At 41.0% G+C, this 27,968-nt stretch overlaps 9 non-coding genes across 9 annotated transcripts; 5 read left to right on the plus strand and 4 right to left on the minus strand.

The window, feature by feature from the left end:
• Window positions 1-800: 800 nt before the first annotated feature.
• Window positions 801-872, plus strand: trnae-cuc (transfer RNA glutamic acid (anticodon CUC)). Its single transcript has one exon. It is a non-coding gene; the product is annotated as a tRNA-Glu (tRNA).
• Window positions 873-1,283: 411 nt separating this feature from the next.
• Window positions 1,284-1,357, minus strand: trnan-guu (transfer RNA asparagine (anticodon GUU)). The gene has a single exon. It is a non-coding gene; the product is annotated as a tRNA-Asn (tRNA).
• Window positions 1,358-11,464: 10,107 nt separating this feature from the next.
• Window positions 11,465-11,547, plus strand: trnal-cag (transfer RNA leucine (anticodon CAG)). The gene has a single exon. It is a non-coding gene; the product is annotated as a tRNA-Leu (tRNA).
• Window positions 11,548-17,607: 6,060 nt separating this feature from the next.
• trnaa-agc (transfer RNA alanine (anticodon AGC)) lies at window positions 17,608-17,680 on the plus strand. The gene has a single exon. It is a non-coding gene; the product is annotated as a tRNA-Ala (tRNA).
• Window positions 17,681-19,263: 1,583 nt separating this feature from the next.
• Window positions 19,264-19,336, plus strand: trnam-cau (transfer RNA methionine (anticodon CAU)). Its single transcript has one exon. It is a non-coding gene; the product is annotated as a tRNA-Met (tRNA).
• Window positions 19,337-20,764: 1,428 nt separating this feature from the next.
• trnat-ugu (transfer RNA threonine (anticodon UGU)) lies at window positions 20,765-20,837 on the plus strand. Its single transcript has one exon. It is a non-coding gene; the product is annotated as a tRNA-Thr (tRNA).
• Window positions 20,838-21,438: 601 nt separating this feature from the next.
• Window positions 21,439-21,512, minus strand: trnat-agu (transfer RNA threonine (anticodon AGU)). Its single transcript has one exon. It is a non-coding gene; the product is annotated as a tRNA-Thr (tRNA).
• A 3,208-nt stretch (window positions 21,513-24,720) lies between these two features.
• On the minus strand, window positions 24,721-24,794 carry trnat-agu (transfer RNA threonine (anticodon AGU)). Its single transcript has one exon. It is a non-coding gene; the product is annotated as a tRNA-Thr (tRNA).
• Window positions 24,795-26,190: 1,396 nt separating this feature from the next.
• On the minus strand, window positions 26,191-26,406 carry LOC116681951 (small nucleolar RNA U3). The gene has a single exon (XR_004330164.1). It is a non-coding gene; the product is annotated as a small nucleolar RNA U3 (small nucleolar RNA).
• Between the last annotated feature and the right edge of the window lie 1,562 nt (window positions 26,407-27,968).

Below are 27,968 nucleotides of genomic sequence, written 5' to 3' on the forward strand. Positions count from 1 at the left end.
CATGGTTTTTATTTCAGAAACTATCGGAAGGATTTCCAAGTAATCACTACACCTCTGTTTTTGTATTATTACCATGTAATTAAATCGAAACAGGCAGTTTTGCATTTTGCACCATGCGCCATTTCTTGCCTAAAACAATATAACCAACAATATGTTAAATTAAATTTGATAGATGTAACTCCCTGATGGTCTAATGGCTAGGATTTGGCGCCCTCACCGCTGTGGCCGGGGTTCAATTCCCGGTCAGGGAATGGTCAGGACTTGACAGATACAGATTTAAAAGAGCAAGTTTTTGGTTGATTTGTCAAATTCTTCCACATTAGTTTAACGTTTTAAAGAGTACCATTTCCTTTAAATCAGACCCCGACAGTGGATGTATCCTTTTGTCATCATTGATGGGTCATAAACACTTCATCTACCTCCATCTCAATAACAATTCAAGCAGTAACTAAACCCCTAACCAACATTTTTAACTGAAAACCAATGTATGTGAGAGTCAAGTAATGTTATTGTTGGATTCAGGTCCAAATTTTGACATTTTAGCACAATGCAAAGGTGCATAACAGATTTTTTTTCTACATACCTGGAGCGATGCAAAGCAGGGGTGGCCAACTAGTCAAGGAACAGCAAGAGACTTGGTATTTAAGACTACAAACTGACTATGTGACAGATGTGTAATCTGTCATGGCCTGCCTTCTGAAGCTCTAGCCAGGCGCCATTCCTCGCCTAAAACAATATGAGTCATTCCAGGAAGAGAAAAGAAAACTCACATCTACAAAGATAAATTTGAAAGATGTGACTCCCTGATGGTCTAGTGGCCAGGATTCGGCGCTCTCACCCCCGCGGCCCGGGTTCGATTCCCGGTCAGGGAATGGTCAGGACTTGAGAGACTCAGGTGTGATGTTTGAAAGAATAAGTTCTTGTACTTGATTTTGATTTGTCAAATTCTTCCTCATTAGTTTAAATGAACTGACAACATCAGTTATATGACTTACAGTTCTCAAAGACGCACACAATCTCAACTGGTTATCCTTTAGACAGCTAGTCTCTTTTTCTTTTCTCTCACTTTTTGTCTCTGTCTGGCCTTATGTATTTGCTTGTATTACATCAAGTGACCTGCATACCAATGACCGTAAAGTTTAATATGTACAGTACATGGTTTTCAGAACTGTACCTTCAGAGGTAAGGCCACTTGGGTTATCTTTGGGCTGCTCTATATTCACCTGATATGAATATATGATAAACCCTAGAGTTAGCTAACTCCAGGTTATTTAAGCAACAAACGTCCCTGGGTGGACTTGAACCACCATCCTTTCGGTTAACAGCCGACTGCGCTGACCTATTGCGCCACAGAGACTGCACCTGCCTGATGTTTTATGAGCGGGAACTCGATCTTTAAGCCACAAACATTTGCTTTATGGCTTTTTGAGGTTGAGCTGCACATGTATGCTTATCAGGCTATTTTCCTGTTACTCAGAAATTGAGGAAGCTGACTCATGCGGAAATGTAGAAGCTGGACGTGCATTGTATTGTTCTTACATGTCACTTGGATTCTGACTTTGATTTCAAATATTTGGCATCCAAGAAAATTCCGGAACTGATGATGCTTCAGTCATTTTGCTGGAGGTTTCTTGGTCACAGCAACAAGCTTGATCATTGACATACAGTTGCACGCCACGTATCACAAAACTGTCGGGTGGGGCCTTATGTATTTGCTTGTATTACATCAGACCTGTATACTGTTATGGAAGTTTCTGTTCAGCGAGGGAGGAATTTGTTGTGAAGAAGAGACCTTGTTGAAACAAAAATAAAGACAGGCTAGAGACTGGATTAAAAGTTTAGGTATTCAGTGAAAGAGTTTAATTATTTTCTCGAGAGAACAATCAAACAAAAATGACGAGAATGGCAGTTCACAATGAAACAGAGTAACAGAGTGACACCACAATTCTGGTGAATACAATCAGTAATACACTTCTTTATATGCAGTGCCCCCAGAGGAAAACCAACCCTTGTTTGGAAACCAGTTTAATCTCAAACATAACAATCAGTGGACCTCAGGCAGACAGTTGGAGCTCTTACGTATTTCTGAATCTGTCCCTCGTGTGTCCAAGTGTCTTGACCGGTCATTCTATCTTAGCTAAAAAAGGACATCTTGTCTCTTGGATAGGCTCTGGTCTCGACCTGGGACCTGCTATGATAAACACCGTTCTAGGCAACTGTTTCTGTCAGGCTCCACGTCATCTATCCTTGGTGGGAAAATGCAAAGTCATAACATATCCAGTTGTCTCCTACAAAGAGATCACACTGAGGACAGATACAGGAACCAAATACTCTGAGAGGCATTGAAGATATTATTATGAATAATTAATATGAAAATCATTGGTTACATGTAATTTTCCCATTACATTCCCCCCTTTTGATTACATACTAATCACAACACAATTGAAAATTACTGAAAAGACAAAAAAAATGTTTTTGTGATGAACCTCTTAGTTTAAGCTACCACTACATCTTAGTCTAAAGAAAGATGAGAAGTAAAATGGAATTTATGAATCAGGAACTACTGAATTTGGAAGCTGAGTCTGAGTTAAATTCGTCGTCTTTGTAGGTGGGCAGATCAAACAGACCAAGATCATCATCATTTACTTGCACTGCCTGATACTGAACCCTTTCAAAAGTAAACAAAGAAAATAATCATTCATATTAATGGGATAATACAACAAATGCTTCAAAACAGAAACAGATCACAGAGATTACTGGAACCACAATATTCCCCATCCAAGCCTTCCACCCCTCCCCAAATATCCAAGCGCCCCAATCCCCCCCCGAATAAGTGTGAGGGACATCTTGAGCCCTAAGACTAGTGGCGAGTTGGTTTAGCTGATGGACGGTGTCAGTGAGGTTACCTTCAATGTCTGGGATTAATGCGCAGCATTGATCACCTAATACATGGCAGTGCCCCCCCCCCTGAGCTGCTAACAGTAAATCTAGACCCATCTGGTGCTAAAGTAACATGTTACGCATAGCTCACAAGGTTTTAGGAAAATCGCTGAACCCTGCAAACATGACGGCGGTCAGATTTTCCAAACTTTCATGTATCTTATCAATATCATGTGCGTTATTAACTAAACCCTACCACGGAAGAATTCCTGAGACAAATTTGCTACTGTAACTCATCATTTTACATTAAGCTCTTAAAGTAGAGTGCAGTCAATGCACAAATAGTTAATTAGGTTTAGCACGAGTGGTTTTATGGGTGAAGCCCGTTTCTGTGAGTGGGGAAACAATTAATCATTAATCAACATTAATCATTGATCCCTACATCGTGTGTAAATTTGCTGATTGAACCCAGTCATACGTTGGAATATGAGTGCGTTGTCTTTGTCAGAAGAAAGAACTCATTTATTTTGCACAATGTTAATCATTTGAGTTGATTTTGTCATTTTCGGACTGAAAGTAATCGCATGGTTACAACAGAAAGGTAGTTGATGCATCAGCTACTACCATGAAGTCTGTTGTCTTAAGGTTGTTGCTTTGTTTATATTTCTCAGTTTGCAATACTGTCTAGAGAAAGGTGAAGAGCGCTCTGCTCATTTTAACCCTTTATTTGATGACTGAAAACTGAGTGTGCGAGTTTACCGTGCATCTGTAGTAACATTAATGGGAGAAGAAGTGGTGTTAGAATAAATTATGTCAGATTTATCTCTATCATATCTGTCTAACAACAAAAATGGTGCCCCCCCACAAACACAGACAGAAAACAGAGAACAAGAATACATCTGTGTCATACACCATGTCTGTCTCTTCCTGTGTTCTTCCATCGTCACAGCGAGTGCTGCGCCCTTCAGGGTGTGGTGTGTGTGTGGGTGGCTGGGCGATGCAGTACCAGGCTGTAGATCAGGCGGTCTTGCTTCTGGTGCCATGGATTTCTTCTGGTGTCAGAGGTTCGTCCACCAGCACATGACACACCGTCGGAGTCAGTCTTTACCACTGCCTCGTTTCTGGTGAGTTGTGTTGCAGCGTTGGTGGCACAGAACTTAGTCTGTCAGGCCACGGACTTCCGGGCGTCTGGCGGGACTGGCTTGTCCCCTGGTCCTGGAACCCTCTTGCAGTGTGGTGCGTGGATCCACGGAGCCCTCTCAGCAACCTTCACTGCTGTGGGTGACCAGAAGAACCTGGAAGGGAACTTGCCAGCGTTTGGATTGCCAGTTCATCCTCCTGTAGTTTTGTTACGACCACGAAATCTCCTGGCTGCAGCGTGTGGAGCGGCCCTTCAGCTGGGTGGGGCAGGGCAGCAGACACCTGGATTCTTATGGCAGAGAGAGAGAGCAGAAGACAGTTGTACACACTACTCTAACATATCATGCTCGCACAGAGCTGATGAGGGAAGGGGTGCTCTAGAAGCTTCTAACCCCCACACTGGGTGGTCTGCCGAAGAGAATTTCAAAAGGACTGAGGTTACTGCGCGTTCTTACCCTCATTCACATGTACATAGTTTTGTTCTTAACGTGCCGTTATCACTTGATAACCGACTTGATATTATTAATATATAATATAATAATTTCTGTTATTTAGAGCTTTTGCTAACACTGAAGCAGTTTGTTTTGAAGCGGGAAACACCTCCACCCATTTTGACCAACCATCATCAAACAAAACTTTTTCACCTGTGACGGTGTGAGATCTACAAATTTCATCATGATATGTTCAAATGCCTGCTTTACAAAATTTTCCTTTTCTGCAAATGATGTGAAGGCCTTTGTGTACCATGTTTTCTTTAACAATACTAGCACTCGCCCCTTTGACACATGGTCCCATGGGCCCATGTGTCAACTTTGCAAAATGCGTGAACAAATGGTGTGGAAGGCAAGGTGTTGGATCCGGCCCCGGCCAGACATCCTCTTTAAAGGTGCACTCTGGCCTTTTCCACTGTATTCTGCAGCTACTGATTCTGTAAGTGAAAAATCAGTCAGCTGCACTGTGTGTGTGCAGAACATTTGTATTAGCCTAGCTAAAATGGAAATAAGATCAATGATCAATTGGTGATGCAAAATGGGCTTACCATAAGACTTTAGGAAGTTTCGGTGTTTCCACAATGCCCCAAAATCATGTACAACCCCAAAAGGCGTACCTGGAGTCTGTGTAGGTTGTAACAGACAAACCTTCAGCCAGTTTACATGCTTCAGTGAGAACAATGAGTCCAGCCGCCTGCATAGAAAACCAGATCTGAGTTTGGCACCGATGTGTCAGTCAGATCTGGGCGCGGAGCACAGGTGTGTTGCAACTCAGCCAAACAGTCATGCGGCTTTCCCTTTCCTGGCACAGGCATAAGAGAAGCAGGGTTAAGCACTGTAAAATGTTTAACAGTGACATTAGGCACATCAAGCAGACATGTGTGATACCATAGATATCGTGCTGCAGATAAATGTGAAGGTCGTTGCTCCAATAGGATCAGAGAAACTACATGTGGCACTAACAATGTTAATGGAGCTAAAATAGGCCACAGGCCTGAGCCTGTCACCGTGAGGCTGCAAGAGAACAAACGTCATGCAGCCCAAATGTTCACCCACTGTCTGAGTGAATGGAAGTTTAGGGTTTGGCAAACCTAAGGTTGGAGGGCTTTGAAAAGCTTTTTTAAGATTTACAAACGCCTGGTTCCCCTTGGTCGTCCACGTGACATGGTCATCTGAAGACAAGTTGTTACCATGTATTAGGTCAGCTGAAGGCTGAACTAACTAAGCATAATTTGGGATGAAACATAACAATAGGAACACATTCCTAGAAATGACATAATTAGTTTCTTTGTTTCAAGTTTTGGGAGAAAAACTATTTCTCAATTTGAGATGAGGACAATGTTTTCCCTGACGCTGAAATGTCATGACCCAAAAAAATGCACTTATTTTTTCACAAATTGCAGTTTAGCTAACCTAGCTTTGTGCCCTTCTGCTGCCAGGTGGCACAACAGTGCAATAGTGTAATAGTTAATCTTTCAAGGCTCTCTCTCAGTGCTTCGTTGTAGACAGTTGGGCTGTCAACAAATCCTTATCCTAATCGTGTGAATGTGTAGGCCTTACCATCACATAAGAAGGCAACCCAGAAAGGCTGTCTTTGTTCACTGGACAACTGAAAAAAAGCGTTAGACAAATGAACAACAGAAAAATATTGTACCTCCCCCCCCCACACTGGAATTCCTTGAATTTAGTGTACGGTTTGGCACATTGGGAGCACGTGCGTGGACCGCTGCATTTACTGCTTTGAGGTCCTGAACAAAACGCCATTCGACCGGTTTTCCCTTATCACGAATTTTCTTGACAGGGAAAATAGGCGTGCGAACGGGTGAATCAGGACACGGAACAATAACTCCTGCTTTTAAAAGAGAGTTAAAAACCGGCCTGATTCCGTTAATTGCTTCTTGTTTCAGTGGGTACTGAGGTTTTTTGGGCCTGAAATCTGAGCGAGGAGTGATGACGACAGGCTGACAATTTTTATGAGCCCCACGTCATACTTATGCGCTGCCCACAGGTGATTCGGCACTTGGGACAGCAACGGAGAGATATCTGAGGGAGAGACGGTCACAACATTATTCAAAAATGTGTGTGTGTGTGTGTGTCAGCTTCTTTCTGCTGGAACACACTGCGCGTAGCTGTCACATCGTGTGACAGGAGTTTGGATAAACTTTCAGTCCGGTCAGTCAGCTGGTCACAGTCTAGGACACATGGTCCCAAGTTTCTCCACTGATCTGTGTGAGATTTGGACAAAGAGAGATATGAGCTTATGAGTGCTGGATTCTGAAAACATTCTCTTCTTATCAAGGTTACTTCTACTGCACATCTATATTCATGCCAGTAAATGTAAGCACACTCAAGCTCATCTGTATCTTCTTTGAAAAAAAAATAAATAAATCTTCAACAAACATGTCATCTTTTCCTGATAAGACAAAATAAGTGTAATGTAGGTTTAGTTCTGACATGAAGTCAGCAAGGGGTTAAATCCCATCTCTGGCCTCATGCAGCAGGCTTGCAGCATGACCCAGAGAGATTCACCACTGAAAAAATCAGCTGAGATGTGTGTGTGAAAACAATGAGTCAGGCTGGCTGTGACTTCTAATCTCACAACCTTGAGACCTGTAGGAGTTTGAGAAAACTCCTATGCCGAACATTAGATCCCTACCTAACAAATTCACAGGACATTTAGATCCCTATGTACACACATCATGAGGTTGAAAATCTTTCTGGGACAACTGCTCCACTTGCACTCCTGCACAGAACAATTCCACCAGAAAGCTTTTGATTCAAAAATAAAGATTTTTGAAGCACATAATTTGTAATTATAATTTTAAAATTGTAGCAGCCAATTTATACACCTTAGATAAAAAACATTACATAAGTAGGAATACCTTCTAAATGTTTTTTGTTCTAGGTGACTATATTGCGTCTAGAATTATCCCTATCGTGTGAGGAAGAGTGTGATGTTTATGGGCTGTAGCGTGTGAAGCATTTACTTCTTTGCAAGCAGGTAGTTAGTGTGTGTTTTGCATTTTTACTTCCCTTATCCGGTGCAGACTGGCTCAGACTCTCCACCACTCCGTTCCCTCCTCCTTTCATCCACCCGTTGCTGGCTGTAGGTGCGATCCCTGCTGGGGGACCCCTCGGTTGTCGTCTCCCTTCTGTATTTCGGGATGGGCATTCGTCTGCCCAGTGACCTCTTCCTCCGCAGTTGAAACATGTGTCTCGGTCCACTGTTGGCCTCTGCCCTCCACCTCGCCCTCTGCTTTTCCTCTCGCTTTGCCTTTGCTTCTGGCCCCCCCCCCTCTTCAGCCAACGTTGACACTGTCAAAGTTATTTTCCTTCTGTTTCTCTTCTTGTCAGCTTGTTCAGCTGACTTTGTAGCATTGGATGACGGTACCCGATGCTGCTGTTATTGTCAGATGTAGGTGGGGGAGAGGCCGTGGCTGCTTGTAGAGAGAGAGCTTGCAGCGAGGTGGGGGCTGTGTGGGATCTGGTCCGCTCTGGTGCTTGCTTCTGGGGGAGACACGGACGGTGTTTCTCCCTTCGGCCTGGGTGCTGGAGGAGGGTAGGGTGGTGGTTTGAGCAGCTGATCGCCATCTTTAAGACTCGGATAGAGGGAAAATGCATTAGTGACAGTGTTCATTTCTCCTCTCTGTGTTTCAACAGCATTATCTGTTCCCTCCTTAGTTACTAGTTTTTCATCTGTTTTCTTTCCCTACAAGTGGCTTCTTCATCCACTGACTAAAACATTCTTTGTTTTTCTATTTGAATTAAATCCTGGGTGCTTATTGTTAATGGGTGGAGGTGTTTTACCCCTCTCAATAATTTTTCTTCTTCTCTAAATCTTGCTTTAGCATCCTAAGCTTCCCTGTGCTCAAAGAGCCATTTTCAGGGAAGCCATGCTTGGTGGTCCAATAAACCAAACAATCTAAGGTTTGTGGACCATATTTTTTCGTCATTTCATCAACCACTGGACCTGAGGGAACGTGTGACCTTGTGCTCTTGTTACCCATTTCTTCCCTAGGAAAAATAGTTAAACAGCAGCCGAAGTACTTCTTTACGTATAATCGTCACTATACGGCCCAGTTTAGTTCTCGGTAAACTTTGCGGAAAACCTGCAAACAGCTGTAACTTATTTTAAGCTACAATGGCTGTTTATCTGTCATAGATTTTTGTCTTAAAATCTACTCGTCACCCCGTCCTATTCCTGTGTTTGATGAAATGATGAAAAGCTAGTGGTTTGTATTTTTCGTTAACATCCTGGATGTTAGACAACAAAACCCTCTTTCCCTGTTTGTATAACCCAAAGTTTCCCAAAACAAAAGATAAAACTTTCACCAAATACCCCAGTGAAAAAACCCTGGTCAGTCTTTGTCTCACACGGTGTCTCAGTATCCAATTCAAATGTTTAAAATTGAAATTCTAACTTACCCCGCTGTTTGAAATTGCTTCCTTTTTCGTTTGGATTTCAGAGTGGAATCAGCGAGCCCTCCGCAGATTTCTGACCCTCTGTCTCTCAAAGGTGTTTTCGGCGAGGTTTAGAGGCAGGCAATCGTCAGATCCCTGGATGATCTGTCATCAGTCACCGGCGGAGTCCCGATCTGATCCCTCCTTGAAATCCTGCCGACAACGCCAAGTTTGTTATGGAAGTTTCTGTTCAGCGAGGGAGGAATTTGTTGTGAAGAAGAGACCTTGTTGAAACAAAAATAAAGACAGGCTAGAGACTGGATTAAAAGTTTAGGTATTCAGTGAAAGAGTTTAATTATTTTCTCGAGAGAACAATCAAACAAAATGACGAGAATGGCAGTTCACAATGAAACAGAGTAACAGAGTGACACCACAATTCTGGTGAATACATCAGTAATACACTTCTTTATATGCAGTGCCCCCAGAGGAAAACCAACCCTTGTTTGGAAACCAGTTTAATCTCAAACATAACAATCAGTGGACCTCAGGCAGACAGTTGGAGCTCTTACGTATTTCTGAATCTGTCCCTCGTGTGTCCAAGTGTCTTGACCGGTCATTCTATCTTAGCTAAAAAAGGACATCTTGTCTCTGGATAGGCTCTGGTCTCGACCTGGGACCTGCTATGATAAACACCGTTCTAGGCAACTGTTTCTGTCAGGCTCCACGTCATCTATCCTTGGTGGGAAAATGCAAAGTCATAACATATCCAGTTGTCTCCTACAAAGAGATCACACTGAGGACAGATACAGGAACCAAATACTCTGAGAGGCATTGAAGATATTATTATGAATAATTAATATGAAAATCATTGGTTACATGTAATTTTCCCATTACAATACCAACCACCATCAGAGATGGCAAAAGTACTCACTGCCCGTACTCAAGTAGAAGTACATATAATTGTGTTAACAAATAATCTGGTAAAAGTAGAAGTACTGATTTAACTTCTTTACTCAAGTAAAAGTAACAAAGTACAGGCTTAGCAATTCACTTAAAAAGAGTAAGAAGACTTGCCCCAATGGTGCTATTAAAAACCTCCTTCACCATTCTGGCTGGGACAATGTCTAAGGGACAGTTGGTAGGTTTCATGTGTTGTACAACCTCAACACAGGCTTAAATTCCTCAAACACAGCTGAGTGTGTAGGAGAAGCAGATACAATACCTTAAAATTAGCACTGGTAATTTCCCAGATAGATGCTACTTTGTCATAAAATAACCAAGACATTTCTCACATGTACTAATTGACACATCTGTTGGAGCAGAGGTGCATGGATTTATGACAGAGTTAATAGTATTAAATAACAATCTAGGTTCGTGGCAATTGCTAGCTATGACAGAAGAGAGATGCTGCATCTTCACCACCTTCACAGCATTCTGGTATGTGATAGACTGTCCCTTAATACACCCAGTGTCACATGTAGATTGTCTTTCCATCTTTGTTCAGCTTGTCTGCAGTGTGCCTGAGGGCCCTCTTGGTGTCATTTAGCCAGGCGTCCACCTTAGGTTTAACAGCTTTAATCTGATAAGGGGCAATAGAGTCTAGGATTTCAGTGCATGTGGAATGGAAATCAGAGAGAATGTTATCTGGGGAAGAGGGAGAGACCAGACCACCAGTCACCTGGTTGTTAATATAACTTGAAGGAGCTCCATATTTGACAGTATTGACTGGAAGTGATAGGCTTTGAGTTACATGGGGGATACACACTTTGCATTCAGTCTGGTAATCACCATAAAAAATTAGGTATCACTGAAATTTAACTTGTGTTGCTGCAGTCATAGTTTACAGTGCTCATCCTGAATGGGTCGGTATAGTGCATCAGAATTTCTTGTTGAATGGTCTATTAGCTTTGGAACCCCCCTTTCCCCACAGCTTTCAATTGTCAGATATGGGTGGGGGAGTGGGCACTGTGTCCAACCCTTTCTGTGTGAAAAAATAACTAAAGAAGTCTCTTGGATGAGAGACAAAACTTCTGCGGAGAACCTTTTACCAAGTCCAGTTGCCCTTGGCCTAGTTGGGATCTTTTGGGGTAATAGCATGGCAATATTTGACACATTTAGACCATAAAGACAGTTATCAGTTTATTTCCCATCTGGCAGGTTTATTTGTGGACTCAGTGGACATTTTGAAGATAATTGCACAATGTTGACCCCATTGTCAGTCTATTTCCCATCTGGCAGGGACATTTCTGGATTCAGGTGGACATTGTGGACAGAAACATTAGTGGATATTGATTCCCACCATAGGATTTAGCCTGTATTGCACATTGCCTTCACATCCTGCGCAATGTATTGCCATTGTCAAGCACATTGCCACCCTGGTGACTTTCTTCCATGTCTCCATGAACACCCATATATTTGGACTGACAGTTGAGAAACCTTCCCTTGTTAACTATGACATGGATGACTGAGAACCTACTGTATCATGACATGTTTAATTTACTATATTAAATTATAATTTTTGAGACAGGCCCTACTGGGTACTTGTTGGATCAGTCAGGATGGCCGAGCGGTCCAAGGCGCTGCGTCCAGGTCGCAGTCTCCACTGGAGGCGTGGGTTCAAATCCCACTTCTGACAACAATGTTTTCATTTGGAACTAATGTCTGAACTTAGCAGTTCTTTGTATTTAAGAGGACATGAAACGCAATTGCAACTACAGTGTTTTGTGAGCATCATTATTGTCAACTAGGGATAAGCGAGTACAGCATTATCTGTATCTGCATCGGTTTACCACATGAATTATCTGTATCCGTATCTGTACTCGGACTGGGCAAGGGCCTAACCGGAAGTGGGCAAATTTAACCCAGAAGTGGGACGGGTGTCTTGAAATGGGCGGGGCTTAAACCATTATGTTATTTTAAGCATGCAATTTATTGATCATCAGCATTGAGCTTCAGATCAGTGGTGTTGTCATGGTAACAAACGAACTATATACAGAAAAAGTTCGCAACAATAAATACAACAATGCGGTTGCAATTTTTAAGTAAAATGTAATGAAAAAGAGTTTCATACTCATTATAACTTTCTTTTTTAACTTTAAATTTTTCTATGATCAGTGTGATAATTTTTTTTTTTTTCTTTTTTCTTTTCACACCAGGTATGTGTGAGCGTGTGTGTCTGTGTGTCTGTGAGTGAGTAAGTAAGAGATACAGAGAGAATAAAATAAAAAAATTCTTTGATTTATTTTCTTGTTTTTTTAAAGTAACGGTGTACAATATTGGAAACGACATAAAGCCCCTAAAAGCCCTAATAGTGAACAGTTGAAAAGTGAGAATAGTGCAGAGAGTAGATAATCTGTCGGTGTCTGGCTAGATTTTTTTTCAATGTCCCGTTTGTTCTGGACACACACTCTGCACTCTTGTTTGCTAAAAACGCAGTGATCCGACCAACCAGCGGTCTGCAGGTTTTCACGTCACCTTTTGGAATCGCCTCAGCTCGCTTGGAACCTCGACTGAGGTAGTACTAAAAAAAGTACCTGGTCGCAGGTCCCAGGGACTTTTTTCATAATGGAAAACCCCAAAAGGCGAGTAGAGTCGAGTCGATACACGCAGTGGAAAAACCGCCATGATAGACCATTCAACAGTCAGTTCTAATGCACATGTTCAAATTCAGTGATCCCTAATTCTTATGGTGATTACAAGACTGAATGCGAAGCGATCCTTTTAACGGGTAGCAGAGGCATTGGGTGGACATGATGATGGGATGCAATCATAGGTAATCTCTGCAACAACAAGGTGTTGCTGAGATTTGAACCAGGACCTCCTGTTTACTAAACAGGCACGTTCACCAACTAAGCCACAGCACCTCCATTAGTAGGCGTAATGTTAAGTCTTAATTCTCTTTACCTTAAATAAGATAAACATAAAGTATACTGACTGTTAGTATTGGGAGTAACGTGTTACAAAAGTAACGCAAATAAAGTAATGTATTGCTTTTTGCTTTAACACCGTTTGAACCAGACTGGGGAGGACGCTTCAGGGCCTAGCATGAATTGTTGAGCAACAACTACGACCACAACAATGCCTTCTGACGTCCACTGTTCCCCAACATGGAGCTCTTCCAGCTTGTTGAGAAGCTCTAGCAGCTGGATGTGCTGCAAAACAAAAATGAGCTGGTGTCCAGGTCTAGATGCCTCCTGGGGGCCTCCCTAGGGAGGTGATCCAGGCACGTCCAGCTGGGAGTAGGTCTCGGGGAAGACCCAGGACTAGGTGGAGGGATTATATCTCTAACCTGGCCGGGGAACGCCTCGGGATCCCCCAGTTGCTCGGAAAAGGGAAGTTTAGGGTCCCCTGCTGGAGCTGCTTGACAAAGATGGATGGATGGTTGGAACCCTGGTCACTAGCTCATTGTAATCTTGCATGACACACAAACCTGTAGGAGGCACTGTAGCTTAATGGTTAAAGCACCTGTCTTGCTGAAGTTGACTAAAAAGAGGAATTAAAAAAATCATCTTTTGGAAAGTGATCTTAAAGGGGTGATGGAATGCAAAAACGATTTTACCTGTCATATGTGAATAAGCATTAAGTCTGTTGATGTTTGACAAAGCATCAGTTGCTGCAAGTGTCTGAAGTGAAATGTCTCCACCTGCTGAAGAGTAAACTTAATTCATGTCAAGTTTATTTCATCTATAAAAATGGAAACTACATGGCCCATACCCGCCGTAACACCATAAAACTGGAGCATAATAAAATAAATATACTACAATACAAGTAAATAAATACAGTAAAATAGAGACTGTAAAACATGTACATTTAACTAAAGAAGTTACACTTGCTGTTCCTTGACTAGTTGACCTCCCCAGCTTTGCATCGCTCCAGGTAAGTAGAAAGCAATCTGTTATGCACCTTTGCATTGCACTAAAATGTCTTAAATCCAAAATAACATTACATTAGCGTTAAACTAATGAGGAAGAATTTGATAAATGTAAATCAACCAAAAACCAGTCTAAGAACTTGCTCTTTCAAATATTACACGTGAATCTGTCAAGTCCTGACCATTCCCTGACCGGGAATTGAACACGGACCGCAGGGGTGAGATCACCAAATCCTAGCCACTAGACCATCAGGGAGTCACATCTATCCAATTTATCTTTGAAGATGTGAGTTTTCTTTTCACTTACTGGAATGACTCATATTGTTTTAGGCGAGGAATGGCTCCTGGCTAGAGCTTCAGAAGGCAGGACATGACAGATTACACATCTGTCACATAGTCAGTTTGTAGTCTTCACCCTCTGAACCCGAGAGACTCGTGCACGAGCAAAAACAGCACCTCTGATTCATAGTTTAATCATTTAATAACCATAAATGATAGACTTACCAAAAATTGCAGCTAAAAGCTAACAAGTTAGCGTTTACGGAGGTCTCTTCTGGGTCTTTCTAGCCTCTACAGGTGATTTTATCCAGCCTGGAACCTGTGCCTTTTCGGGGTCATGAGCATTAAATCCATATCGTCACATCCACGATTTATCCACTTTATGTCTATAATCATCGCGTTTTTGCTTATTTATGTCACTCCGGGCTCCGTGTCTGCCCTGTTTACGGAAGAGAAGGAAGTAATATGCCCATATATGGGAGACAACGTCACACAAAGAGTATGGAGTCCTAAAGAGGTCAATCTTCCTAGTCACACTATGGTCACACTAGTCTAGTATGCGATATAAGATGCTATAGCGGAACAAAATAGATATCTACCGTTTATAGAGGAAATGGCCCCACTGGTTTGAGATTTGGGATATATTTGGGCCTTATTTGAAGAATTGTAAATAGTATGTGCTTTATATGAGTTATAATGTTTATTATGTTTATTTTTGCATATAGGAGAACTGTTTTAGACACACAAATGTTTGTGTAGCATTGCTGTGTGTGCTGTGTGTATTATTATAAGTAAATGGCATAAGTAAATGTCATGAGGGCAAAGCGTCTGGACTTTCTTTGAAAAAACATATGTATTTTGTCAACTGTATAAGTATAATGATTATTCTTCACAGTGTGACTCCCAGACATATGAGAAGTGTTTTAGAGAGGAAAATGGCTTAGGTTTTACTGCTCTGTCTGTGATATCAATACATGTCTGTGAGATTCATGCTCCGTTTTATTTGTCTTTAAGGTCCTACAACCGTTAACATTCAAGTGACCTCACTGCAGCCCAACTCTTCTAATAACCCAGTTTGTCCTAAAAAAATGATGTTCATATCTTGACTGTAGACCACAGGGTTGATGTTTTACAAGCTTTTTTTATCAATTAAATCCAGACGGACAATGAACTGTAAAAATGGACACAATCTACATTGTCCAGTGATGGTGGTATAGTGGTGAACATAGCTGCCTTCCAAGCAGTTGACCTGGGTTTGATTCCCAGCCATCGCGTTAGTTTTCATTGTGTGGTTACTTGCTTTATTTGTCAAGAAGTAACCAGAAAGCTTACTTGCCAAACCCGATTTGATAAAACATTAGATCTCTGTTATGGTACAATTAAGGGAGCATGTCAATCAATCAAGCTGCCTCCACGAGGATCCACAGAAACAGGCAGTGCACTACGATTTGCACTTTGCCTTTGTTTGGTAACTACTAATAACCAACTGAAAAGTTTATGAACATTTGTGCAAAGAGGTAAAATGCTGCTTTTCAGGTTGTCGTGGCCGAGTGGTTAAGGCGATGGATGGAGGTTTGAGTCCTGCTGTCAACGAAAGGCATTGTTTAAGAGACAACCAACATTATTTCGGCATAACCGACATGTATTTTTCTTGCTTTAAACTTTTTAGGGAATATTTCAACATACTTAAGGAAGTGACTATGACTTTTTATGTTTTTGTCGACATACTATACTATGACGTTCATGAATTTTAACATACTATACTATGACTTTTTATGAATTTTGACATACTATACTATGACTTTTTATGAATTTTGGACATATTATACTATGATTTTATGATTTTTGACATACTATAGTATGACTTTCATGATTTTTTTTGTCATACTTAACTACGACTTTTATGAATTTTTGACATACTATACTATATTTTTCTTTAAAAGGGGAATAGCTCAAATGGTAGAGTGCTTGCTTAGCATGCGAGAGGTAGCGGGATCAACACCCGCATTCTCCAGAGGACTTTAGATTCTTCTTGTTTTGCAACAAGAACTATAAATCTGGACTTGTTACGACATACTATACTACAACTTTTTAGGACTATTTCGACATATTATACTATGACTTTTTGTGACTTTTTATGAATTTTTTGACAACTATACTATGAATTTTTATAAATATTTGTACAACAACAGTATGACTTTTTATGTTTTTTTGACATACTTTAGCATACTTTACTTTACGACATACTACACTACGACTTTTTAGGAATATTTATACATACTATACTATGACTTTTTATGACATTTAATGAATTTTTGTCATACTATACTATGACTTTTATGAATTTTTGACATACTACACTATGACTTTTATGATTTTTTTCAACATACTATGACTCCTTTTTGAAAGGGGGAATTAGCTCAAATGGTAGAGTGCTTGCTTAGCATGCGAGAGGTAGCGGGATCAATGCCCGCATTCTCCAGAGGACTTTAGATTCTTCTTGTTTACAACAAGAACTATAAATCTGGACTTGTTACGACATACTACACTACGACTTTTTATGTTTTGTCGACATACTATCCTATGACTTTTATGACTTTTTTGAGATACTAAACTATGACTTCATGATTTTTCCGTCATACTATACTATGACTTTTTATGATTTTTTGTTATACTAAACTATGACTTTTTATGACATTTTATGAATTTTTGACATGTTATACTACAACTTTTTATGAATTTTGACATACTATACTCTGACTTTTTTTGAATTTGTCATATTATACTATGACTTTTTTTGAATATTTGTTATATTATACTATGACTTTATGATTTTTGACACGTTATAATATGACTTTTATGATTTTTTGTCATACTAAACTATGACTTTCATGATTTTTTTGTCATACTATACTATGACGTTTTATAATATTTCGACATACTATAGTATGACTTTTTATGAATTTTTCTACATACTATACTATGACTTTTAATGACATTTAATGAATTTTTGTCTACTATACTATGACTTTTATGAATTTTTGACATACTACACTATGACTTTCATGATTTTTCCGTCATACTATACTATGACTTTTTATGATTTTTTTGTTATACTAAACTATGACTTTTTATGACATTTTATGAATTTTGTCATACTAAACTATGACTTTTATGAATTTTTGACATGTTATACTACAACTTTTTATGAATTTTTGACATACTATACTCTGACTTTTTTGAATATTTGTCATATTATACTATGACTTTTTTGAATATTTGTCATATTATACTATGACTTTTATGATTTTTGACACGTTATAATATGACTTTTATGATTTTTTGTCATACTAAACTATGACTTTCATGATTTTTTGTCATACTATACTATGACTTTTTATGAATTTTTCGACATACTATACTATGACTTTTAATGACATTTAATGAATTTTTGTCATACTATACTATGACTTTTATGAATTTTTTGACATACTACACTATGACTTTTATGATTTTTTTCAACATACTATGACTCTTTTTGAAAAGGGGGAATTAGCTCAAATGGTAGAGCGCTTGCTTAGCATGCGAGAGGTAGCGGGATCAATGCCCGCATTCTCCAGAATACTTCAGATTCTTCTTGCTTTACAACAAGCACTATAAATCTGGACTTGTTACTTATATTGTTATTGTTACTTGTTAATATTTCAACATATTATACTATGACTTTTTATGTTTTTGTCGACATACTATCCTATTACTTTTATGACTTTTTGAGATACTATACTATGACTTTCATGATTTTTTTGTCATACTAAACTACGACTTTTTACAAATATTTTGACATACTATACTATGCCTTTTTATGATTTTTTGTTATACTAAACTCTGACTTTTAATGACATTTTATGAATTTTTGTCATACTAAATTATGGTGTTTATGAGTTTTCTACATGTTATACTACGACTTTTTATGAATTTTTTACATACTATACTCTGACTTTTTATTACATTTTATGAATTTTTGTCATACTAAACTATGACGTTTATGAATTTTCAACATACTATACTATGACTTTTTATGAATATTTTGACGTACTATACTATGAGTTACTACGAGGCTTTGAATTTAATTAATTTGTGGATGAAAATATATTTCAAACTGAATCATTGTTTTTTTTGACACACACACACTCAAGCACACGCACACAAACAAGCACACTCACACGCACACACACTTTATGAATAAATCTCAGATAGTTCAACCTGTTTTATTAGGAAGTTGTTTTACACTCTTTCAAAGTAAAATATTCCTGCAACAAAACCTAAATAAGGCGCTCGGGTTTGAAAACTGATGCAAACAGAAAAATAAAAACAAAACTGAGTTCTTCTGTTCTCCAACAAGAAATAAGGAAGAATAAAAGGATCTGTCTCTGTCTTCATGATGTCGGGTTGGCAATAATGAGCCAATCCCTTATTAAAATTTTTGATCAACACCCTTCACTCTTTGCAATTTTGCTCTGACATTGTTTATTTTAGAAAATGGTAACCAGCATTAAATGAGTAGTTTTAGGTCTGTGTGAATGTGGGCCGAGTATTTACCTCGGCTGAACTTGTGAACATCTCTTTGGCATATTCCCAGTCTGATCAAGTCCAGGTGCTGGAAAATCTGTGATTCAGTTTTGAGGGAATGGGATCTGCATGTGCTTTCTTACCAGAAAGTTTCTGGAGGTCCAAATGGCATCTTTAATGGCGGCCAGGGTGAGCCACTGATTTGCAAAGTTACATGCTGGTATCTGTTTCTTTGGCCTGACGGATGGACAGACGACACAAAAGCATAATACTTCTTGCCAAGACATAACAAGAAACAAAAAAAGAGGCGGGGGAGATAGAGTTAAGCCCTGAAAGAATAGAGAACTACAGACAAAAGTTATGAAATAGTACCAAGTGTTACCAGAAGAGTTGGAAAAAAACTAGAACTTTAAAGTACAAATCTTTCTTCAAGAAATCTTTATTGTGGTCACATTGGCCCTCATTTCTGAAACGTGCATACGACCTAAAACCGGCGTAGGACGGGCGTACGCCGATTCCTACGCAAAGTTTGGCAAAGTATGTGGAGTACATAAGTCTCCACATACGTTGTTTTTATTAAGATTGAAGACCAAATTTTACGAAATTTTCCCAACCATCGAGAGTGCTTTCGTAGCCTCGTTGGCGCAGTAGGCAGCGCGTCAGTCTCATAATCTGAAGGTCGTGAGTTCAACCCTCACACGGGGCACGTGTTTCAAAAACAAAAAAACACAACTGATACTGGAAATACAGTGACTTTCAGGTGGTTGAATACTGGCACAAGCACATGAATGGAAGTTGTGATTCTGTGGTTATTTCTGAGATTGAGACAAGGAAAGGCATTCTTGCATTCTTTAAGAGGGTGGGGAGGCGTCTACCTCAACTGGTTGGGGGTGAGAGAAAGAGACAGACAGAGAGAGAAGAGACATGGAGAATTGTAGCAGAGGGTGTCGAGCAGGGACATGGAGGCAGCAGGTGACTCTAACCACCGATCTAAACTCCTTAACCGTAGGAGTAGGGCAGGTCACCACTACATCGTAGTGATTTGTGATTATGCAACACGTTACCCAGAGGCTTTCTCCCTCAGAAACACCAAGGCTAGACAAGTGGCCAATAGTTTACTTCAACATTTTTCCCGGGTAGGGGTCCCCATAGAAATCTTAACCGATCAGAAAACTAACTCAACATTGAAGGAGATATACCCCCTGTTAGGGATCCGGGGCATTAAAACAACACCCTACATAGTTTGTGGCTTCATAAACAATATTGTATTATCTCATAGTACCTCAGGTATCTCAGGTACTGGAAGCACCCGTCTCCACCAGTGCATTTCTCAATGCCCAGATGTGTTACAAGATTTGCAGTGAGTGTTGTATTGTCCAGCAGAAGGGCAACAGATGTGTTACTTTTCGACTAGATTTACACCATAGCAGTGCAAGCATTTTGCCAAGGCTCACTTTCCAGCCACCGCCATGTTTTGAAACCATATACAACATACTGTACAACATTAACATTACATGTTTTACCCAGTTTTCTTCTTTTATTCTGTAGTATTTCAATTTCTTTGCGGTAAGTCATCCCAAAAGGATTAATAAAGATAAGTCTGAGTCTGTCTCAGAAAAAAGTCAACAAATCTGAAAATCTTCAGGGTATGTAGCTCAGTGGTAGAGCTCCTGCTTTACATGTTACATGTTACCCCTAAGTGCAAACAGCAGAGCAGAATAGCACAGCGGAAGCGTGCTGGGCCCATAACCCAGAGGTCAATGGATCAAAACTATTCTCTACTAAATCCTATAGCAGAGGATGGTTCCTTGAACTTTCCCTGCAGTATAGCGACCCTGCCGACCTATTACCTAAAACTACTCATCTCTTCCCCATTGACTCCTCCAAAATGACGCGTCTGCTTCTGAAGCATGAGTTTCTTGAATAAAGTAAAGATTGAGTATGCTGAGATCGAGTATGGTCACGTGACTGCACAACGACGTTTGATTGGTGAAACACAGTCATGTGGTAGAGCCTTCAGCGGAAGACTCTCTCTCTATAGCTCTCTCTGGAGCTGCTTGACAAAGACGGATGGATGGTTGGAACCCTGGTCACTAGCTCATTGTAATCTTGCATGACAGGCAATCCTGTAGGAGGCGCTGTAGCTTAGTGGTTAAAGCACCTGTCTTGTAAACAGGAGATCCTGGGTCCAAATCCCAGCAGTGCCTCATTATCAGTTAATGTTTATGTTATCTGCACTACAAAGAGTGTATATATTTGTTATTTGTTTTTGCTATAGTGCTTAACAAGCATTATATAATTTTGCCCAATTGTGGCGTGTTGAGGGGCAATAAATATCTAAAGTGAAATGGATTGGACCCATTTTTTAATGCTTTTAAACCTTGTTGTTGGGGCTGAACGTGGCCCAGGTGTACACCAGACCCTGTGACATCACTGTTGGGTGGGTTTCAGGTGCATGTGATGCTGACTGAGGTCAGAGGTGAAATGAACATGAACTTTACAGGCCAAGGCACTTTGGGCGCTGACTGTGTGATTTAACATCTTCGATGCTGTAATAAAAATTAATACATTTATTATTTGATATTAGTTGACTATATTGGGATATGCAACTGAAGGAAGAATCTTTATGCCTTTGCATTTTGGATGCTTTTCTGTTGTTTAGATATGGCTACATTCACATAAAGTATCCAAAGAGTACAATACTGCACTCTGTTCAGTTGCTTAAACCAAGTTCCTCGTAGCTGCTAATCCAAGTTTATCTCCTGAGGAGATGATGACACACCAACAGAGGTAATCTCTGCAACAACAAGGTGCTGCTGGGATTTGAACCCAGGATCTCCTGTTTACTAAACAGGCACTTTAACCAACTAAGCCACAGCACCTCCACGAGTACCATCCGTGTTAAGTCTTAATTTATTTGGTGCAGAGACTACCTCTGTTTGCGTGTCATCATCATGTCAACCCAACTCCCGTTAAGATACCCTGGTAGCAAATGAAAATGGTATGTTACATTTACACAGAAACACCAATAACATGCCCACAAGGTGTTCTATTTGCCTGATAACTAATGAAATTAATTAATAAATGCACTACTTTGGCTCCACTACAGTTCTGTGTCAGTCAACTGCTCCATTTCACTCACCACAGAGTGAACTTTAACCAACTAAGCCACAGCACCTCTGGGGATGAACACGTTTCAGTAAACAACTGAACAGAGTACAGTGGAGTATTGTGCACTTTGGATACTTTATGTGAATGTAGCCATGTCTAAACAACAGAAAAATATCCAAGATGCAAAGGCATATAGGGAAGGATGATATTTTGAGAAATTACAGTTTATTGGCGGTTGACCTCAACTGAGGAGGTAATAGAGCGGTGGAAGGTGATTCTTCCTTCAGTTGCATATCCCGATATAGTCAATAATATCAAATAATTAATTTATTAATTTTCATTCCAGAAGCATCGAAGACGTTAAAATCACACAGTCAGCGCCCAAAGTGCCTTGGCCGGTAAAGTTCATGTAAATTTCACCTCTGACCTCAGTCAGCATCACAACCTCGGGGTGATGTCACAGGGTCCTGGTGTACACCGGGGCCACATTCAGCCCCAACAACAAGGTTTAAAAGCATTAAAAAATGGGTCCAATCCATTTCCCTTTAGATATGTATTGCCCATCAACAGGCCACAACTGGGCAAAATTAATTATGGTTGTTAAGCACTTTAGCAAAAATAAATAACAAATATATACACTTTGTAGTGCAGATAACATAAATATTAACTGCTAATGAGACATTGCTGGGATTTGGACCCAGGATCTTCATTAACCCGTTTGCGCCGGATGCTTTGCGAGGACACATCTACCGCCGGTTACTGCGTTGCGCAACTCTGAACCTCCTGCCGGCTGCTGCGTGGCGCAGCATTTTGTATTGGTCAGTCTTTCCATGACGCGTGCGGCAGAGAACGCACTGTCATTGGTTCAAATACACATGAGGCGGGTCTTGTTGGCTATTTCAAGCCATGTGACCACCAAAATGTACCGTAGTTTGCTGAAAATCACGTCAATCAACCAGACAAACATGTGCGTTTGTTTATGAAGTTTTGAGAGACGAGTGAGAAAACGGCTCCGACAGAGGAAGTGGTAGATTATGATGAAGACATCCTCCCTCCCAAACTCCTCCCTATCTTCCACCTCAACGTCCCCACCCTCGCTGTCTAAATCCTCCTCTGATCGCCTCGGAGCCGTTTTCTCGCTCGTCTCTCAAACATTCATAAACAAACGCACATGTTTGTCTGGTTGATTGACGTGATTTTCAGCAAACTACGGTACATTTTGGTGGTCACATGGCCAACAAGACCCACCTCATGTGTATTTGAACCAATGACGTTCTCTGCTGCACACGTCATGGAAAGACCGACAAATACAAAATGCTGCGCCACGCAGCAGCCGGCAGGAGGTTCAGAGTTGCGCAACGCAGTAACCGGCGGTAGATGTGTCGTCGCGAAGCATCCGGCGCAAACGGGTTAAGTGATAACTAGGCACTGTTGGGATTTGGACCCAGGATCTCCTGTTTACAAAACACACGCTTTAACCACTAAGCTACAGCGCCTTCTACAGATAAGCCTGTCTTGCAAGAATACAATGAGCTAATGAACAGGGTTGCTTCCATCCATCCATCATTGTCCAGCAGCTCCAGTAGGGGACCCCTACAAACTCCGGCAAATGAAAACAGCTGAACGTGTCCTTGAGCGACGCCTCAGGACTCACTGTTGATAGGCAGGCCTACCGAGAACAACAGAAGTCCTATGCAAGGACCTTGAGAGATGAGAGAACCTTTCCCATCATGCCATTTCTCATGGAAAGCCATGGAAAGCATAAAACACAGTCCTAATTTAGTCCTCCTCAACAGTCAACATAGTGTTTGCTGTGTGGCGTGTCTGTTTTTATTTCTCCCATGTTAACAGTATTGACCAATACGGTAGGCATTCTAACCTCAGCTGACACTCTCACGCCATGCAGGCAGTGTGCAGGAGCCCTAAGCTTCCAAGGTAAGACTGAATTCATGATAATAAAACCTTTATAATCTTCACACTAAAGTTGCAAAAACACCTCCAATAAAAGGCTTTTATTCGCTTTACATGGACACATGTAATGTTAGGGTACAATACAACATCACATGTCACTTTAGTGATCTAAAAAAAATCAGGCAATAACTGGGTTGCACACGTTAAGTATCGGCAACCATGTGGTAACACTTCATACCGTGATGACCAGGCACTGCTGGGATTTGGACCCAGGATCTCCTGTTACGAGACAGGCGCTTTAACCACTAAGCTACAGCGCCTCCTGCAACTAAGCCCGTCTTGCAAGAATACAATGAGCTAGTGAAAAGGGTTCCCTCCTTCCATCCATCTTAGTCCAGCAGCTCCAGCAGGGAACCCCAAACTTTCCTTTGTCGAGCCACATCAACCAGCTCCAACTGGGGGATCCCGAGGCGTTCCCAGGCCAGGTTGGAGATGTACTTTCTCCACCTAGTCCTGGGTCTTCCCCGAGGCCTCCTCCCAGCTGGACGTGCCTGGACCAGCTCTCTACGGAGCACCCCAGGAGGCATCCTTACCAGATGACCCAACCACCTCAGTTGTTTACACCAAGTACCTCCATAATGGCCATGCATCCGTGTTCATCCCCGGAGGTGCTGTGGCTTAGTTGTTTGAAGTGCCTGTCTAGTCAGCAGAAGTGCCTGGGTTCAAATCCCAGCCGCACCTTGCTGCTGCAGAGATTGCATGTGTTTACTTTTCATCCCCAGACTTGTTTTTAAGTTGCCTGCTAATCAGATGTTGTTGTGGGCGGGGCATTAAGTCTAACTCAGTGGTGAGTGAAATGGAGCAGTGACTGACACAGAACTGTAGTGGAGCCAAAGTAGCGCATTTATTAATTAATTTCATTAGTTATCAGGAAAATAGAACACCTTTTGGGCATGTTATTAGTGTTTCTGAGTAAATGTAACATGCAATTTTTATTTGCTACCAGGGTACTTTCACAGGGATTGGGTTGATGATGACACGCCAAAAGAGGTAATCTCTCCAACAACAAGGTGCTGCTGGGATTTGAACCCAGGATCTCCTGTTTACTAGACAGGCACTTTAACCAACTAAGCCACAGCACCTCCATAAGTAGCTACCCTGTTAAGTCTTAATTTGTCTTTTACCTTGTATAAGCTAAACATACAGTACACTGACTGGCAGTATTGGGAGTAATGGCTCAGCTCGCCTAGTCTTGGCGGATCAATCCTATCCAGTCAGTCTGCAGAAGAGGTAGAAGTACCTGGCAGGTCTCTCCCTTCAGCAGTTTGAGAACGCCAGCCCACTCCTTCCCATTGGTGCTGATCATCCACATGTCAACCCCATAGAGCCAGTGAAGCTCGGTCCACCAGATGGAACACTCACCATTTGAACCAGACTGGGGGGGAACGTTTCAGAGCCCAGCACGGATCGTGGAGCAACAGCTACGGCCGCAACAGTACCTGTTCCTTCCAACATGGAGCTCTTCCAGATTGTTGAGAATCTCTTGCAGCTGGATGTGCTGCCACACAAAAATGAGAAAGTGGTAACCAGGTCAAGACAAGACCAGGAGGCAGTAAGTCTACTTGAAGAGAAGACTACGCGTGTGGAGGTGGACAGAAAACTCTGCTATGCTGTAACAGTTTCCCTAACTCACCCGGTAAGGGAAAAGTACAACGCATATAAATTTAGGTAATGGGTGGATCTCTCTCTATCGGCTATAATTTAAACATATAAATTCAGATTTTTTTTTTTTTTTTTAAGATTATTTTGGGCATTTTAGGCCTTTAATTGAGAGGACAGTTGAAGATATGAAAGGGGAGAGAGAGGGGGAGTGACATGCAGCAAAGGGCCTCAGGCTGGATTCAAACCCGTATATCCAACGCCATCACCCAGACATGCCAATCACTGGAACGAGACAAAAAAAAACTGTCCAGCGTCTCCTCCCTACAGTGCTTAACCAGCCTTTAGACACAAATAGGGCCAAAAAATCACTGAATCAATCAGGATTTCCACATCACCTTCAACGCCCCGTATCCACTCGTAGAGTAACCTGGCTTCAAGTATTTGCTGTATGTACTCAAACCTCGTTACAACACGCCATCCCGTCCACCGGGACTTCAGTGTACCGTTCCACCCCTTTAATACATGTCAATCAAGCTGAGCCTGTAAAGGCCACACAGTCTGATTAGTCAAGTGGAAACACCTGTGGGAGTGGAACATGGCTGTGTAGAGATGGGTTTTCAAACAATGTACCTTTTGACATGTCAAAGTAGGAGAAGCAAAGGTAGAAAAAAAGAGAAATTATGGCTGAACTCAGTTTACATTTTCACACCGGACATAAGGCATTACAAAGTCAAGAAAGTAGGTGTTAACCCTTTCAAGTAACCTTGTCCAGCATGGACTGGACATTCTTCAAGACTGACTATAACTTCAGTTAAATAGAAAGCTTAGTATGTTTTACTACTTTCACACGTGTTAGTTTTCCACATATCTGCTACTACCACTCTGAACATATTCCCTTCTTCAATACTCCATAAAGAAGCAAAGAACGATCATCAATGACAGAGAGCATATGAAGTGAATCATTACTCTCTGTCAGCCTCACGCTCAGAAAGGAATATCACGACTCTTCATCGTGGTCAGCGAGACCAAACACTTTAGAAACACATTCCTCAAGTCAGAAATTTTAGAAATGATCCCTGAAAGTATAGTCTTGGTTAGACGGGGGGAACTGCATCTCATTCACTGCAGAGTGATTGTCACTCAGGGTTCAGAGGGACAGAAGCTAATCGTTACGTGCTCCAGATGACTCTGAGGTGAGAAAATCTATTTAGATCTTTAAGGAGACCGATATGTAGATTGAATTAGATTTTCAGTCACTGTTGTCTCAATACTTCAGTGTCAGCCTACTTATTCTCTCCAATAAATGCTCCAGTCCTTTCTTTGCATTAATACTGGTTCTAAACAGGCTTCCACTGGCTCAGATTATGGAAAACAACAAAATAACTTATCATAGTTATGCGGACGACACACAAATTTACATAACCTTATCGCCAGGGGACTAGAGTCCAATACATAAACTGACTAAGTGTATTGAACAAATTAACGGCTGGATGTGCCAGAACTTTCTGAAATTAATTTAAGGAAAAACTGAGGTGGTTGTTTTTGGAGCAAAAGAGGAATGATTAAAAGTCTGCACTCAGCTTCAAACAACAATTTTAAAAACAACAGACAAAGCCAGAAATCTTGGTGTAGTCATGGACTCTGACCTGAACTTTAACAGCCACATTAAGACAATTGATGTTGCCTTTCTTTAAATGGTTGCTAATTTCTTTAATGTTTGATTTCGTAAACTGCACTGTTACTTTTCTTCTTGTGTTTTATCTGATTTTATTTTTTAACTGGTTATTCTTGTGTTTTATCTATCTTTTTTTAACTCTTTTTTAACTGTTTTTGTGTAAAGTACTTTGAATTGCTCTGTGGCTAAAAAGTGCTATACAAATAAAGCTTCCTTGCCTTGAATAAGTTATCAATATTACTGTAAATCAGTATTACACTGCTTTTCATGTTTTCGTGGCCGAGTGGTTAAGGCGATGGACTTGAAATCCATTGGGGTCTCCCCTCGCAGGTATGAGTCCTGCCGACAACGAAAGCCATAATTTAATGGTTATCACAAATCTCATTATACCACATGGCAGATGTGCCGTCATGGACAATCTTGTAATATCTCATAGGTAATGGAAGCCACCAATGCATCTCTGAGCATTTACTTTCAGTCTCAATACCCAGATGTGTTGCAAGATTTGCAGTGAACGTTGTATTGTCCAGCGATGGTGGTATAGTGGTGAGCATAGCTGCCTTCCAAGCAGTTGATATGGCTTTGATTCCCAGCCAGTAACTTTCTTTGAGTGACGTTACTTGCTTTGTTTGTCAAGAAGTAACCAGAAAGGTTACTCTCCCAACCCGGTTTGATAAAAATTTAGATCTTGGTTATATCGCACAAATAAGGGAGCATAACAATCAATCAAGCTGCCTCCATGAGGATCCACAGACATAGACATGTTCCACCACCCGCAATTAAGCCTGTCTCCTCAGCTTCTAGGCACCGCTGCATCACCTCCTCTTCAGCTGGAGAGTTTACATCTGCGTTTGTGAGCTCACAGTTTTATGCCAAGAAGGGTCTGGTCTCTCCCTCTTCCCCAGATAACATTCTCTCTGTGTTCCAATCCACATGCACTGAAATCCTAGACTCTATTGCCCCTTATCGGATTAAAGCT

Source organism: Etheostoma spectabile, unplaced genomic scaffold, assembly GCF_008692095.1.
Source record: "Etheostoma spectabile isolate EspeVRDwgs_2016 unplaced genomic scaffold, UIUC_Espe_1.0 scaffold00018774, whole genome shotgun sequence".
Taxonomy (NCBI): Eukaryota; Metazoa; Chordata; class Actinopteri; order Perciformes; family Percidae; genus Etheostoma; species Etheostoma spectabile.